Source organism: Eucyclogobius newberryi, unplaced genomic scaffold (assembly GCF_026437365.1).
Source record: "Eucyclogobius newberryi isolate DKJ021-1_F unplaced genomic scaffold, fEucNew1.0.hap1 SCAF_10, whole genome shotgun sequence".
Classification (NCBI taxonomy): Eukaryota; Metazoa; Chordata; class Actinopteri; order Gobiiformes; family Gobiidae; genus Eucyclogobius; species Eucyclogobius newberryi.
The window spans coordinates 7,019,514-7,034,814 of record NW_027315724.1 but is presented as its reverse complement, the minus strand read 5'-3'; the positions used below and the strand labels follow the sequence as shown (position 1 = coordinate 7,034,814).

General features: G+C 39.9%; 4 non-coding genes across 4 annotated transcripts; all 4 read right to left on the bottom strand.

The window, feature by feature from the left end:
• Window positions 1–1,901: 1,901 nt before the first annotated feature.
• Window positions 1,902–1,974, bottom strand: trnar-acg (transfer RNA arginine (anticodon ACG)). Its single transcript has one exon. It is a non-coding gene; the product is annotated as a tRNA-Arg (tRNA).
• A 2,315-nt stretch (window positions 1,975–4,289) lies between these two features.
• Window positions 4,290–4,362, bottom strand: trnar-acg (transfer RNA arginine (anticodon ACG)). Its single transcript has one exon. It is a non-coding gene; the product is annotated as a tRNA-Arg (tRNA).
• Window positions 4,363–5,489: 1,127 nt separating this feature from the next.
• Window positions 5,490–5,562, bottom strand: trnar-acg (transfer RNA arginine (anticodon ACG)). Its single transcript has one exon. It is a non-coding gene; the product is annotated as a tRNA-Arg (tRNA).
• A 222-nt stretch (window positions 5,563–5,784) lies between these two features.
• trnah-gug (transfer RNA histidin (anticodon GUG)) lies at window positions 5,785–5,856 on the bottom strand. The gene has a single exon. It is a non-coding gene; the product is annotated as a tRNA-His (tRNA).
• Between the last annotated feature and the right edge of the window lie 9,445 nt (window positions 5,857–15,301).

The following is a 15,301-nucleotide window of genomic DNA, read 5'->3' as shown; positions in this document are numbered from 1 at the left end:
TCCATAGTCACATGCGTTATCCATTGTGCCCTTAGCCCCTACACCAGGGCTATTCAACTTAATTTCCCCTGGGGCCAGATTTTTCGGAGGACCAGAGGTGCACAACACGACACTACTGTATCAAAATGTTGTCAAATGTTGTGTGAAATAACTTACCAAATGCTTTAGCAACATTCCTTTGCAAAATTACCCATCCAGTACCGAACCTGAATTAAAACTAGGACTAGACGAATACCAACCAGGTCTGAACCAGAACTAACCCTGAATCAAAGCAGGTGGAAAGCAAAATTCAGCAAGGCCTTAACCAAGACCAAACCAGGTCTAACCTAGGGCTAACACAGAATTAAACCCGTAAACAAGATGATTATTTTTTTTTAATTGATTTCAAAGATGGGTTGTGGACTGGAGTATATCAACTGGAGGGTCTGATGGACTGCTGCATACAAAATGCAGTGTACATAGGCTATACTACCACATCTACTTTTTGATACTGGGGTCTGACATCAAATCAGTGTACAAAGACCAATCTATCAACAAAAAACAAAAACGATACACAGTAGTTTTACTTGCTTAAAAATTGAGAAGATAGAAGACAGAATCTGGTTTGATCTTCCAAATGAACCCTTGGTTCAACATTAAAGGATTTACCACTTATTTATTTCACACTGATCAACTGACCGTTTTCAAGTTAAAATTTGATGCGAGCTAGCCAGGAGTCGAACCTAGAATCTTCTGATCCTTAATCACACGCGTTATCCATTGCGCCACTAGCCCCTAAAACTCCAGCTTTGTGGCTCAGTTGTCCAGAGTTTAAGGACAAACTGATGAATATCAGTAGAAACACTCAAACTGAGCACTGCAATGCCTGGCATATTTCTATCATAGTGAGAATATTGTATTATTGGACATTTATGAATGCTGTCAAGCTATCTATTTACTGTAATATTCTTATGTATGAAACTGATTGAGAAAAATGCAAAGAAATCTTGCTAGGTATGCCGTGACCCGGATTCGAGCCGGGGTTGCTGCGACCACAACGCAGAGTACTTACCACTATACGATCACGGCTGCTTTTTCGTAGGGCACTTACATTTAATCAGTGGACAAAGACCAGGTTTTTGGTTGGGCCTCCAAATTAGCTCTTGTCTAACATTCTAGTACTTACCAGTTATTTTACACACTGAGCCTAGAATCCTCTGATCCATAGTCACATGCGTTATCCATTGTGCCCTTAGCCCCTATACCAGGGCTATTCAACTTAATTTCCCCTGGGGCCAGATTTTTCGGAGGACCAGAGGTGCACAACACGACACTACTGTATCAAAATGTTGTCAAATGTTGTGTGAAATAACATACCAAATGCTTTAGCAACATTCCTTTGCAAAATTACCCATCCAGTACCGAACCTGAATTAAAACTAGGACTAGATGAATACCAACCAGGTCTGAACCAGAACTAACCCTGAATCAAAGCAGGTGGAAAGCAAAATTCAGCAAGGCTTTAACCAAGACCAAACCAGGTCTAACCTAGTGCTAACACAGAATTAAACCCGTAAACAAGATGATTCTTTTTTTTAAATTGATTTCAAAGATGGGTTGTGGACTGGAGTATATCAACTGGAGGGTCTAATGGACTGCTGCATACAAAATGCAGTGTACATAGGCTATACTACCACATCTACTTTTTGATACTGGGGTCTGACATCAAATCAGTGTACAAAGACCAATCTATCAACAAAAAACAAAAACGATACACAGTAGTGTTACTTGCTTAAAAATTGAGAAGATAGAAGACAGAATCTGGTTTGATCTTCCAAATGAACCCTTGGTTCAACATTAAAGGATCAACCACTTATTTATTTCACACTGATCAACTGACCGTTTTAAAGTTAAAATTTGATGCGAGCTAGCCAGGAGTCGAACCTACAATCTTCTGATCCGTAGTCAGACGCGTTATCCATTGCGCCACTAGCCCCTAAAAGTCCAGCTTTGTGGCTCAGTTGTCCAGAGTTTAAGGACAAACTGATGAACATCAGTAGAAACACTCAAACTGAGCACTGCAATGCCTGGCATATTTCTATCATAGTGAGAATATTGTATTATTGGACATTTATGAATGCTGTCAAGCTATCCATTTACTGTAATATTCTTATGTATGAAACTGATTGAGGAAAATTCAAAGAAATCTTGGTAGGTATGCCGTGACCCAGATTCGAACCGGGGTTGCTGCGACCACAACGCAGAGTACTTACCACTATACGATCACGGCTGCTTTTTCGTAGGGCACTGACATTTAATCAGTGGACAAAGACCAGGTTTTTGTTTGGGCCTCCAAATTAGCTCTTGTCTAACATTCTAGTACTTACCAGTTATTTTACACACTGAGCCTCTGATCCATAGTCACATGCGTTATCCATTGTGCCCTTAGCCCCTATACCAGGGCTATTCAACTTAATTTCCCCTGGGGCCAGATTTTTCGGAGGACCAGAGGTGCACAACACGACACTACTGTATCAAAATGTTGTCAAATGTTGTGTGAAATAACATACCAAATGCTTTAGCAACATTCCTTTGCAAAATTACCCATCCAGTACCGAACCTGAATTAAAACTAGGACTAGACGAATACCAACCAGGTCTGAACCAGAACTAACCCTGAATCAAAGCAGGTGGAAAGCAAAATTCAGCAAGGCCTTAACCAAGACCAAACCAGGTCTAACCTAGTGCTAACACAGAATTAAACCCGTAAACAAGATGATTATTTTTTTTTAATTGATTTCAAAGATGGGTTGTGGACTGGAGTATATCAACTGGAGGGTCTGATGGACTGCTGCATACAAAATGCAGTGTACATAGGCTATACTACCACATCTACTTTTTGATACTGGGGTCTGACATCAAATCAGTGTACAAAGACCAATCTATCAACAAAAAACAAAAACGATACACAGTAGTTTTACTTGCTTAAAAATTGAGAAGATAGAAGACAGAATCTGGTTTGATCTTCCAAATGAACCCTTGGTTCAACATTAAAGGATTTACCACTTATTTATTTCACACTGATCAACTGACCGTTTTCAAGTTAAAATTTGATGCGAGCTAGCCAGAGAACCTAGAATCTTCTGATCCGTAGTCAGACGCGTTATCCATTGTGCCACTAGCCCCTAAAACTCCAGCTTTGTGGCTCAGTTGTCCAGAGTTTAAGGACAAACTGATGAATATCAGTAGATACACTCAAACTGAGCACTGCAATGCCTGGCATATTTCTATCATAGTGAGAATATTGTATTATTGGACATTTATGAATGCTGTCAAGCTATCTATTTACTGTAATATTCTTATGTATGAAACTGATTGAGAAAAATGCAAAGAAATCTTGCTAGGTATGCCGTGACCCGGATTCGAGCCGGGGTTGCTGCGACCACAACGCAGAGTACTTACCACTATACGATCACGGCTGCTTTTTCGTAGGGCACTTACATTTAATCAGTGGACAAAGACCAGGTTTTTGTTTGGGCCTCCAAATTAGCTCTTGTCTAACATTCTAGTACTTACCAGTTATTTTACACACTGAGCCTAGAATCCTCTGATCCATAGTCACATGCGTTATCCATTGTGCCCTTAGCCCCTATACCAGGGCTATTCAACTTAATTTCCCCTGGGGCCAGATTTTTCGGAGGACCAGAGGTGCACAACACGACACTACTGTATCAAAATGTTGTCAAATGTTGTGTGAAATAACATACCAAATGCTTTAGCAACATTCCTTTGCAAAATTACCCATCCAGTACCGAACCTGAATTAAAACTAGGACTAGATGAATACCAACCAGGTCTGAACCAGAACTAACCCTGAATCAAAGCAGGTGGAAAGCAAAATTCAGCAAGGCTTTAACCAAGACCAAACCAGGTCTAACCTAGTGCTAACACAGAATTAAACCCGTAAACAAGATGATTCTTTTTTTTAAATTGATTTCAAAGATGGGTTGTGGACTGGAGTATATCAACTGGAGGGTCTGATGGACTGCTGCATACAAAATGCAGTGTACATAGGCTATACTACCACATCTACTTTTTGATACTGGGGTCTGACATCAAATCAGTGTACAAAGACCAATCTATCAACAAAAAACAAAAACGATACACAGTAGTGTTACTTGCTTAAAAATTGAGAAGATAGAAGACAGAATCTGGTTTGATCTTCCAAATGAACCCTTGGTTCAACATTAAAGGATCAACCACTTATTTATTTCACACTGATCAACTGACCGTTTTAAAGTTAAAATTTGATGCGAGCTAGCCAGGAGTCGAACCTAGAATCTTCTGATCCGTAGTCAGACGCGTTATCCATTGTGCCACTAGCCCCTAAAACTCCAGCTTTGTGGCTCAGTTGTCCAGAGTTTAAGGACAAACTGATGAATATCAGTAGAAACACTCAAACTGAGCACTGCAATGCCTGGCATATTTCTATCATAGTGAGAATATTGTATTATTGGACATTTATGAATGCTGTCAAGCTATCTATTTACTGTAATATTCTTATGTATGAAACTGATTGAGAAAAATGCAAAGAAATCTTGCTAGGTATGCCGTGACCCGGATTCGAGCCGGGGTTGCTGCGACCACAACGCAGAGTACTTACCACTATACGATCACGGCTGCTTTTTCGTAGGGCACTTACATTTAATCAGTGGACAAAGACCAGGTTTTTGTTTGGGCCTCCAAATTAGCTCTTGTCTAACATTCTAGTACTTACCAGTTATTTTACACACTGAGCCTAGAATCCTCTGATCCATAGTCACATGCGTTATCCATTGTGCCCTTAGCCCCTATACCAGGGCTATTCAACTTAATTTCCCCTGGGGCCAGATTTTTCGGAGGACCAGAGGTGCACAACACGACACTACTGTATCAAAATGTTGTCAAATGTTGTGTGAAATAACATACCAAATGCTTTAGCAACATTCCTTTGCAAAATTACCCATCCAGTACCGAACCTGAATTAAAACTAGGACTAGATGAATACCAACCAGGTCTGAACCAGAACTAACCCTGAATCAAAGCAGGTGGAAAGCAAAATTCAGCAAGGCTTTAACCAAGACCAAACCAGGTCTAACCTAGTGCTAACACAGAATTAAACCCGTAAACAAGATGATTCTTTTTTTTAAATTGATTTCAAAGATGGGTTGTGGACTGGAGTATATCAACTGGAGGGTCTAATGGACTGCTGCATACAAAATGCAGTGTACATAGGCTATACTACCACATCTACTTTTTGATACTGGGGTCTGACATCAAATCAGTGTACAAAGACCAATCTATCAACAAAAAACAAAAACGATACACAGTAGTGTTACTTGCTTAAAAATTGAGAAGATAGAAGACAGAATCTGGTTTGATCTTCCAAATGAACCCTTGGTTCAACATTAAAGGATCAACCACTTATTTATTTCACACTGATCAACTGACCGTTTTAAAGTTAAAATTTTATGCGAGCTAGCCAGGAGTCGAACCTAGAATCTTCTGATCCGTAGTCAGACGCGTTATCCATTGCGCCACTAGCCCCTAAAAGTCCAGCTTTGTGGCTCAGTTGTCCAGAGTTTAAGGACAAACTGATGAATATCAGTAGAAACACTCAAACTGAGCACTGCAATGCCTGGCATATTTCTATCATAGTGAGAATATTGTATTATTGGACATTTATGAATGCTGTCAAGCTATCTATTTACTGTAATATTCTTATGTATGAAACTGATTGAGAAAAATGCAATGAAATCTTGCTAGGCATGCCGTGACCCGGATTCGAACCAGGGTTGCTGCGACCACAACGCAGAGTACTTACCACTATACGATCACGGCTGCCTTTTCGTAGGGCACTGACATTTAATCAGTGGACAAAGACCAGGTTTTTGTTTGGGCCTCCAAATTAGCTCTTGTCTAACATTCTAGTACTTACCAGTTATTTTACACACTGAGCCTAGAATCCTAGGATCCATAGTCACATGCGTTATCCATTGTGCCCTTAGCCCCTACACCAGGGCTATTCAACTTAATTTCCCCTGGGGCCAGATTTTTTCGGAGGACCAGAGGTGCACAACACGACACTACTGTATCAAAATGTTGTCAAATGTTGTGTGAAATAACTTACCAAATGCTTTAGCAACATTCCTTTGCAAAATTACCCATCCAGTACCGAACCTGAATTAAAACTAGGACTAGACGAATACCAACCAGGTCTGAACCAGAACTAACCCTGAATCAAAGCAGGTGGAAAGCAAAATTCAGCAAGGCCTTAACCAAGACCAAACCAGGTCTAACCTAGGGCTAACACAGAATTAAACCCGTAAACAAGATGATTATTTTTTTTTAATTGATTTCAAAGATGGGTTGTGGACTGGAGTATATCAACTGGAGGGTCTGATGGACTGCTGCATACAAAATGCAGTGTACATAGGCTATACTACCACATCTACTTTTTGATACTGGGGTCTGACATCAAATCAGTGTACAAAGACCAATCTATCAACAAAAAACAAAAACGATACACAGTAGTTTTACTTGCTTAAAAATTGAGAAGATAGAAGACAGAATCTGGTTTGATCTTCCAAATGAACCCTTGGTTCAACATTAAAGGATTTACCACTTATTTATTTCACACTGATCAACTGACCGTTTTCAAGTTAAAATTTGATGCGAGCTAGCCAGGAGTCGAACCTAGAATCTTCTGATCCTTAATCACACGCGTTATCCATTGCGCCACTAGCCCCTAAAACTCCAGCCTTGTGGCTCAGTTGTCCAGAGTTTAAGGACAAACTGATGAATATCAGTAGAAACACTCAAACTGAGCACTGCAATGCCTGGCATATTTCTATCATAGTGAGAATATTGTATTATTGGACATTTATGAATGCTGTCAAGCTATCCATTTACTGTAATATTCTTATGTATGAAACTGATTGAGAAAAATGCAAAGAAATCTTGGTAGGTATGCCGTGACCCAGATTCGAACCAGGGTTGCTGCGACCACAACGCAGAGTACTTACCACTATACGATCACGGCTGCTTTTTCGTAGGGCACTGACATTTAATCAGTGGACAAAGACCAGGTTTTTGTTTGGGCCTCCAAATTAGCTCTTGTCTAACATTCTAGTACTTACCAGTTATTTTACACACTGAGCCTAGAATCCTCTGATCCATAGTCACATGCGTTATCCATTGTGCCCTTAGCCCCTATACCAGGGCTATTCAACTTAATTTCCCCTGGGGCCAGATTTTTCGGAGGACCAGAGGTGCACAACACGACACTGCTGTATCAAAATGTTGTCAAATGTTGTGTGAAATAACATACCAAATGCTTTAGCAACATTCCTTTGCAAAATTACCCATCCAGTACCGAACCTGAATTAAAACTAGGACTAGACGAATACCAACCAGGTCTGAACCAGAACTAACCCTGAATCAAAGCAGGTGGAAAGCAAAATTCAGCAAGGCCTTAACCAAGACCAAACCAGGTCTAACCTAGTGCTAACACAGAATTAAACCCGTAAACAAGATGATTATTTTTTTTTAATTGATTTCAAAGATGGGTTGTGGACTGGAGTATATCAACTGGAGGGTCTGATGGACTGCTGCATACAAAATGCAGTGTACATAGGCTATACTACCACATCTACTTTTTGATACTGGGGTCTGACATCAAATCAGTGTACAAAGACCAATCTATCAACAAAAAACAAAAATGATACACAGTAGTTTTACTTGCTTAAAAATTGAGAAGATAGAAGACAGAATCTGGTTTGATCTTCCAAATGAACCCTTGGTTTAACATTAAAGGATTTACCACTTATTTATTTCACACTGATCAACTGACCGTTTTCAAGTTAAAATTTGATGCGAGCTAGCCAGGAGTCGAACCTAGAATCTTCTGATCCTTAATCACACGCGTTATCCATTGCGCCACTAGCCCCTAAAACTCCAGCTTTGTGGCTCAGTTGTCCAGAGTTTAAGGACAAACTGATGAATATCAGTAGAAACACTCAAACTGAGCACTGCAATGCCTGGCATATTTCTATCATAGTGAGAATATTGTATTATTGGACATTTATGAATGCTGTCAAGCTATCCATTTACTGTAATATTCTTATGTATGAAACTGATTGAGAAAAATGCAAAGAAATCTTGGTAGGTATGCCGTGACCCAGATTCGAACCAGGGTTGCTGCGACCACAACGCAGAGTACTTACCACTATACGATCACGGCTGCTTTTTCGTAGGGCACTGACATTTAATCAGTGGACAAAGACCAGGTTTTTGTTTGGGCCTCCAAATTAGCTCTTGTCTAACATTCTAGTACTTACCAGTTATTTTACACACTGAGCCTAGAATCCTCTGATCCATAGTCACATGCGTTATCCATTGTGCCCTTAGCCCCTATACCAGGGCTATTCAACTTAATTTCCCCTGGGGCCAGATTTTTCGGAGGACCAGAGGTGCACAACACGACACTGCTGTATCAAAATGTTGTCAAATGTTGTGTGAAATAACATACCAAATGCTTTAGCAACATTCCTTTGCAAAATTACCCATCCAGTACCGAACCTGAATTAAAACTAGGACTAGACGAATACCAACCAGGTCTGAACCAGAACTAACCCTGAATCAAAGCAGGTGGAAAGCAAAATTCAGCAAGGCCTTAACCAAGACCAAACCAGGTCTAACCTAGTGCTAACACAGAATTAAACCCGTAAACAAGATGATTCTTTTTTTTAAATTGATTTCAAAGATGGGTTGTGGACTGGAGTATATCAACTGGAGGGTCTGATGGACTGCTGCATACAAAATGCAGTGTACATAGGCTATACTACCACATCTACTTTTTGATACTGGGGTCTGACATCAAATCAGTGTACAAAGACCAATCTATCAACAAAAAACAAAAACGATACACAGTAGTTTTACTTGCTTAAAAATTGAGAAGATAGAAGACAGAATCTGGTTTGATCTTCCAAATGAACCCTTGGTTCAACATTAAAGGATTTACCACTTATTTATTTCACACTGATCAACTGACCGTTTTCAAGTTAAAATTTGATGCGAGCTAGCCAGGAGTCGAACCTAGAATCTTCTGATCCTTAATCACACGCGTTATCCATTGCGCCACTAGCCCCTAAAACTCCAGCTTTGTGGCTCAGTTGTCCAGAGTTTAAGGACAAACTGATGAATATCAGTAGAAACACTCAAACTGAGCACTGCAATGCCTGGCATATTTCTATCATAGTGAGAATATTGTATTATTGGACATTTATGAATGCTGTCAAGCTATCCATTTACTGTAATATTCTTATGTATGAAACTGATTGAGAAAAATGCAAAGAAATCTTGGTAGGTATGCCGTGACCCAGATTCGAACCAGGGTTGCTGCGACCACAACGCAGAGTACTTACCACTATACGATCACGGCTGCTTTTTCGTAGGGCACTGACATTTAATCAGTGGACAAAGACCAGGTTTTTGTTTGGGCCTCCAAATTAGCTCTTGTCTAACATTCTAGTACTTACCAGTTATTTTACACACTGAGCCTAGAATCCTCTGATCCATAGTCACATGCGTTATCCATTGTGCCCTTAGCCCCTATACCAGGGCTATTCAACTTAATTTCCCCTGGGGCCAGATTTTTCGGAGGACCAGAGGTGCACAACACGACACTGCTGTATCAAAATGTTGTCAAATGTTGTGTGAAATAACATACCAAATGCTTTAGCAACATTCCTTTGCAAAATTACCCATCCAGTACCGAACCTGAATTAAAACTAGGACTAGACGAATACCAACCAGGTCTGAACCAGAACTAACCCTGAATCAAAGCAGGTGGAAAGCAAAATTCAGCAAGGCCTTAACCAAGACCAAACCAGGTCTAACCTAGGGCTAACACAGAATTAAACCCGTAAACAAGATGATTATTTTTTTTTAATTGATTTCAAAGATGGGTTGTGGACTGGAGTATATCAACTGGAGGGTCTGATGGACTGCTGCATACAAAATGCAGTGTACATAGGCTATACTACCACATCTACTTTTTGATACTGGGGTCTGACATCAAATCAGTGTACAAAGACCAATCTATCAACAAAAAACAAAAACGATACACAGTAGTTTTACTTGCTTAAAAATTGAGAAGATAGAAGACAGAATCTGGTTTGATCTTCCAAATGAACCCTTGGTTCAACATTAAAGGATTTACCACTTATTTATTTCACACTGATCAACTGACCGTTTTCAAGTTAAAATTTGATGCGAGCTAGCCAGGAGTCGAACCTAGAATCTTCTGATCCTTAATCACACGCGTTATCCATTGCGCCACTAGCCCCTAAAACTCCAGCCTTGTGGCTCAGTTGTCCAGAGTTTAAGGACAAACTGATGAATATCAGTAGAAACACTCAAACTGAGCACTGCAATGCCTGGCATATTTCTATCATAGTGAGAATATTGTATTATTGGACATTTATGAATGCTGTCAAGCTATCCATTTACTGTAATATTCTTATGTATGAAACTGATTGAGAAAAATGCAAAGAAATCTTGGTAGGTATGCCGTGACCCAGATTCGAACCAGGGTTGCTGCGACCACAACGCAGAGTACTTACCACTATACGATCACGGCTGCTTTTTCGTAGGGCACTGACATTTAATCAGTGGACAAAGACCAGGTTTTTGTTTGGGCCTCCAAATTAGCTCTTGTCTAACATTCTAGTACTTACCAGTTATTTTACACACTGAGCCTAGAATCCTCTGATCCATAGTCACATGCGTTATCCATTGTGCCCTTAGCCCCTATACCAGGGCTATTCAACTTAATTTCCCCTGGGGCCAGATTTTTCGGAGGACCAGAGGTGCACAACACGACACTGCTGTATCAAAATGTTGTCAAATGTTGTGTGAAATAACATACCAAATGCTTTAGCAACATTCCTTTGCAAAATTACCCATCCAGTACCGAACCTGAATTAAAACTAGGACTAGACGAATACCAACCAGGTCTGAACCAGAACTAACCCTGAATCAAAGCAGGTGGAAAGCAAAATTCAGCAAGGCCTTAACCAAGACCAAACCAGGTCTAACCTAGTGCTAACACAGAATTAAACCCGTAAACAAGATGATTATTTTTTTTTAATTGATTTCAAAGATGGGTTGTGGACTGGAGTATATCAACTGGAGGGTCTGATGGACTGCTGCATACAAAATGCAGTGTACATAGGCTATACTACCACATCTACTTTTTGATACTGGGGTCTGACATCAAATCAGTGTACAAAGACCAATCTATCAACAAAAAACAAAAATGATACACAGTAGTTTTACTTGCTTAAAAATTGAGAAGATAGAAGACAGAATCTGGTTTGATCTTCCAAATGAACCCTTGGTTTAACATTAAAGGATTTACCACTTATTTATTTCACACTGATCAACTGACCGTTTTCAAGTTAAAATTTGATGCGAGCTAGCCAGGAGTCGAACCTAGAATCTTCTGATCCTTAATCACACGCGTTATCCATTGCGCCACTAGCCCCTAAAACTCCAGCTTTGTGGCTCAGTTGTCCAGAGTTTAAGGACAAACTGATGAATATCAGTAGAAACACTCAAACTGAGCACTGCAATGCCTGGCATATTTCTATCATAGTGAGAATATTGTATTATTGGACATTTATGAATGCTGTCAAGCTATCCATTTACTGTAATATTCTTATGTATGAAACTGATTGAGAAAAATGCAAAGAAATCTTGGTAGGTATGCCGTGACCCAGATTCGAACCAGGGTTGCTGCGACCACAACGCAGAGTACTTACCACTATACGATCACGGCTGCTTTTTCGTAGGGCACTGACATTTAATCAGTGGACAAAGACCAGGTTTTTGTTTGGGCCTCCAAATTAGCTCTTGTCTAACATTCTAGTACTTACCAGTTATTTTACACACTGAGCCTAGAATCCTCTGATCCATAGTCACATGCGTTATCCATTGTGCCCTTAGCCCCTATACCAGGGCTATTCAACTTAATTTCCCCTGGGGCCAGATTTTTCGGAGGACCAGAGGTGCACAACACGACACTGCTGTATCAAAATGTTGTCAAATGTTGTGTGAAATAACATACCAAATGCTTTAGCAACATTCCTTTGCAAAATTACCCATCCAGTACCGAACCTGAATTAAAACTAGGACTAGACGAATACCAACCAGGTCTGAACCAGAACTAACCCTGAATCAAAGCAGGTGGAAAGCAAAATTCAGCAAGGCCTTAACCAAGACCAAACCAGGTCTAACCTAGTGCTAACACAGAATTAAACCCGTAAACAAGATGATTCTTTTTTTTAAATTGATTTCAAAGATGGGTTGTGGACTGGAGTATATCAACTGGAGGGTCTGATGGACTGCTGCATACAAAATGCAGTGTACATAGGCTATACTACCACATCTACTTTTTGATACTGGGGTCTGACATCAAATCAGTGTACAAAGACCAATCTATCAACAAAAAACAAAAACGATACACAGTAGTTTTACTTGCTTAAAAATTGAGAAGATAGAAGACAGAATCTGGTTTGATCTTCCAAATGAACCCTTGGTTCAACATTAAAGGATTTACCACTTATTTATTTCACACTGATCAACTGACCGTTTTCAAGTTAAAATTTGATGCGAGCTAGCCAGGAGTCGAACCTAGAATCTTCTGATCCTTAATCACACGCGTTATCCATTGCGCCACTAGCCCCTAAAACTCCAGCTTTGTGGCTCAGTTGTCCAGAGTTTAAGGACAAACTGATGAATATCAGTAGAAACACTCAAACTGAGCACTGCAATGCCTGGCATATTTCTATCATAGTGAGAATATTGTATTATTGGACATTTATGAATGCTGTCAAGCTATCCATTTACTGTAATATTCTTATGTATGAAACTGATTGAGAAAAATGCAAAGAAATCTTGGTAGGTATGCCGTGACCCAGATTCGAACCAGGGTTGCTGCGACCACAACGCAGAGTACTTACCACTATACGATCACGGCTGCTTTTTCGTAGGGCACTGACATTTAATCAGTGGACAAAGACCAGGTTTTTGTTTGGGCCTCCAAATTAGCTCTTGTCTAACATTCTAGTACTTACCAGTTATTTTACACACTGAGCCTAGAATCCTCTGATCCATAGTCACATGCGTTATCCATTGTGCCCTTAGCCCCTATACCAGGGCTATTCAACTTAATTTCCCCTGGGGCCAGATTTTTCGGAGGACCAGAGGTGCACAACACGACACTGCTGTATCAAAATGTTGTCAAATGTTGTGTGAAATAACATACCAAATGCTTTAGCAACATTCCTTTGCAAAATTACCCATCCAGTACCGAACCTGAATTAAAACTAGGACTAGACGAATACCAACCAGGTCTGAACCAGAACTAACCCTGAATCAAAGCAGGTGGAAAGCAAAATTCAGCAAGGCCTTAACCAAGACCAAACCAGGTCTAACCTAGTGCTAACACAGAATTAAACCCGTAAACAAGATGATTCTTTTTTTTAAATTGATTTCAAAGATGGGTTGTGGACTGGAGTATATCAACTGGAGGGTCTGATGGACTGCTGCATACAAAATGCAGTGTACATAGGCTATACTACCACATCTACTTTTTGATACTGGGGTCTGACATCAAATCAGTGTACAAAGACCAATCTATCAACAAAAAACAAAAATGATACACAGTAGTTTTACTTGCTTAAAAATTGAGAAGATAGAAGACAGAATCTGGTTTGATCTTCCAAATGAACCCTTGGTTTAACATTAAAGGATTTACCACTTATTTATTTCACACTGATCAACTGACCGTTTTCAAGTTAAAAATTGATGCGAGTTAGCCAGGAGTCGAACCTAGAATCTTCTGATCCTTAATCACACGCGTTATCCATTGCGCCACTAGCCCCTAAAACTCCAGCTTTGTGGCTCAGTTGTCCAGAGTTTAAGGACAAACTGATGAATATCAGTAGAAACACTCAAACTGAGCACTGCAATGCCTGGCATATTTCTATCATAGTGAGAATATTGTATTATTGGACATTTATGAATGCTGTCAAGCTATCTATTTACTGTAATATTCTTATGTATGAAACTGATTGAGAAAAATGCAATGAAATCTTGCTAGGTATGTCGTGACCCGGATTCGGACCGGGGTTGCTGCGACCACAACGCAGAGTACTTACCACTATACGATCACAGCTGCTTTTTCGTAGGGCACTGACATTTAATCAGTGGACAAAGACCAGGTTTTTGTTTGGGCCTCCAAATTAGCTCTTGTCTAACATTCTAGTACTTACCAGTTATTTTACACACTGAGCCTAGAATCCTAGGATCCATAGTCACATGCGTTATCCATTGTGCCCTTAGCCCCTACACCAGGGCTATTCAACTTAATTTCCCCTGGGGCCAGATTTTTCGGAGGACCAGAGGTGCACAACACGACACTACTGTATCAAAATGTTGTCAAATGTTGTGTGAAATAACTTACCAAATGCTTTAGCAACATTCCTTTGCAAAATTACCCATCCAGTACCGAACCTGAATTAAAACTAGGACTAGACGAATACCAACCAGGTCTGAACCAGAACTAACCCTGAATCAAAGCAGGTGGAAAGCAAAATTCAGCAAGGCCTTAACCAAGACCAAACCAGGTCTAACCTAGGGCTAACACAGAATTAAACCCGTAAACAAGATGATTATTTTTTTTTAATTGATTTCAAAGATGGGTTGTGGACTGGAGTATATCAACTGGAGGGTCTGATGGACTGCTGCATACAAAATGCAGTGTACATAGGCTATACTACCACATCTACTTTTTGATACTGGGGTCTGACATCAAATCAGTGTACAAAGACCAATCTATCAACAAAAAACAAAAACGATACACAGTAGTTTTACTTGCTTAAAAATTGAGAAGATAGAAGACAGAATCTGGTTTGATCTTCCAAATGAACCCTTGGTTCAACATTAAAGGATTTACCACTTATTTATTTCACACTGATCAACTGACCGTTTTCAAGTTAAAATTTGATGCGAGCTAGCCAGGAGTCGAACCTAGAATCTTCTGATCCTTAATCACACGCGTTATCCATTGCGCCACTAGCCCCTAAAACTCCAGCTTTGTGGCTCAGTTGTCCAGAGTTTAAGGACAAACTGATGAATATCAGTAGAAACGCTCAAACTGAGCACTGCAATGCCTGGCATATTTCTATCATAGTGAGAATATTGTATTATTGGACATTTA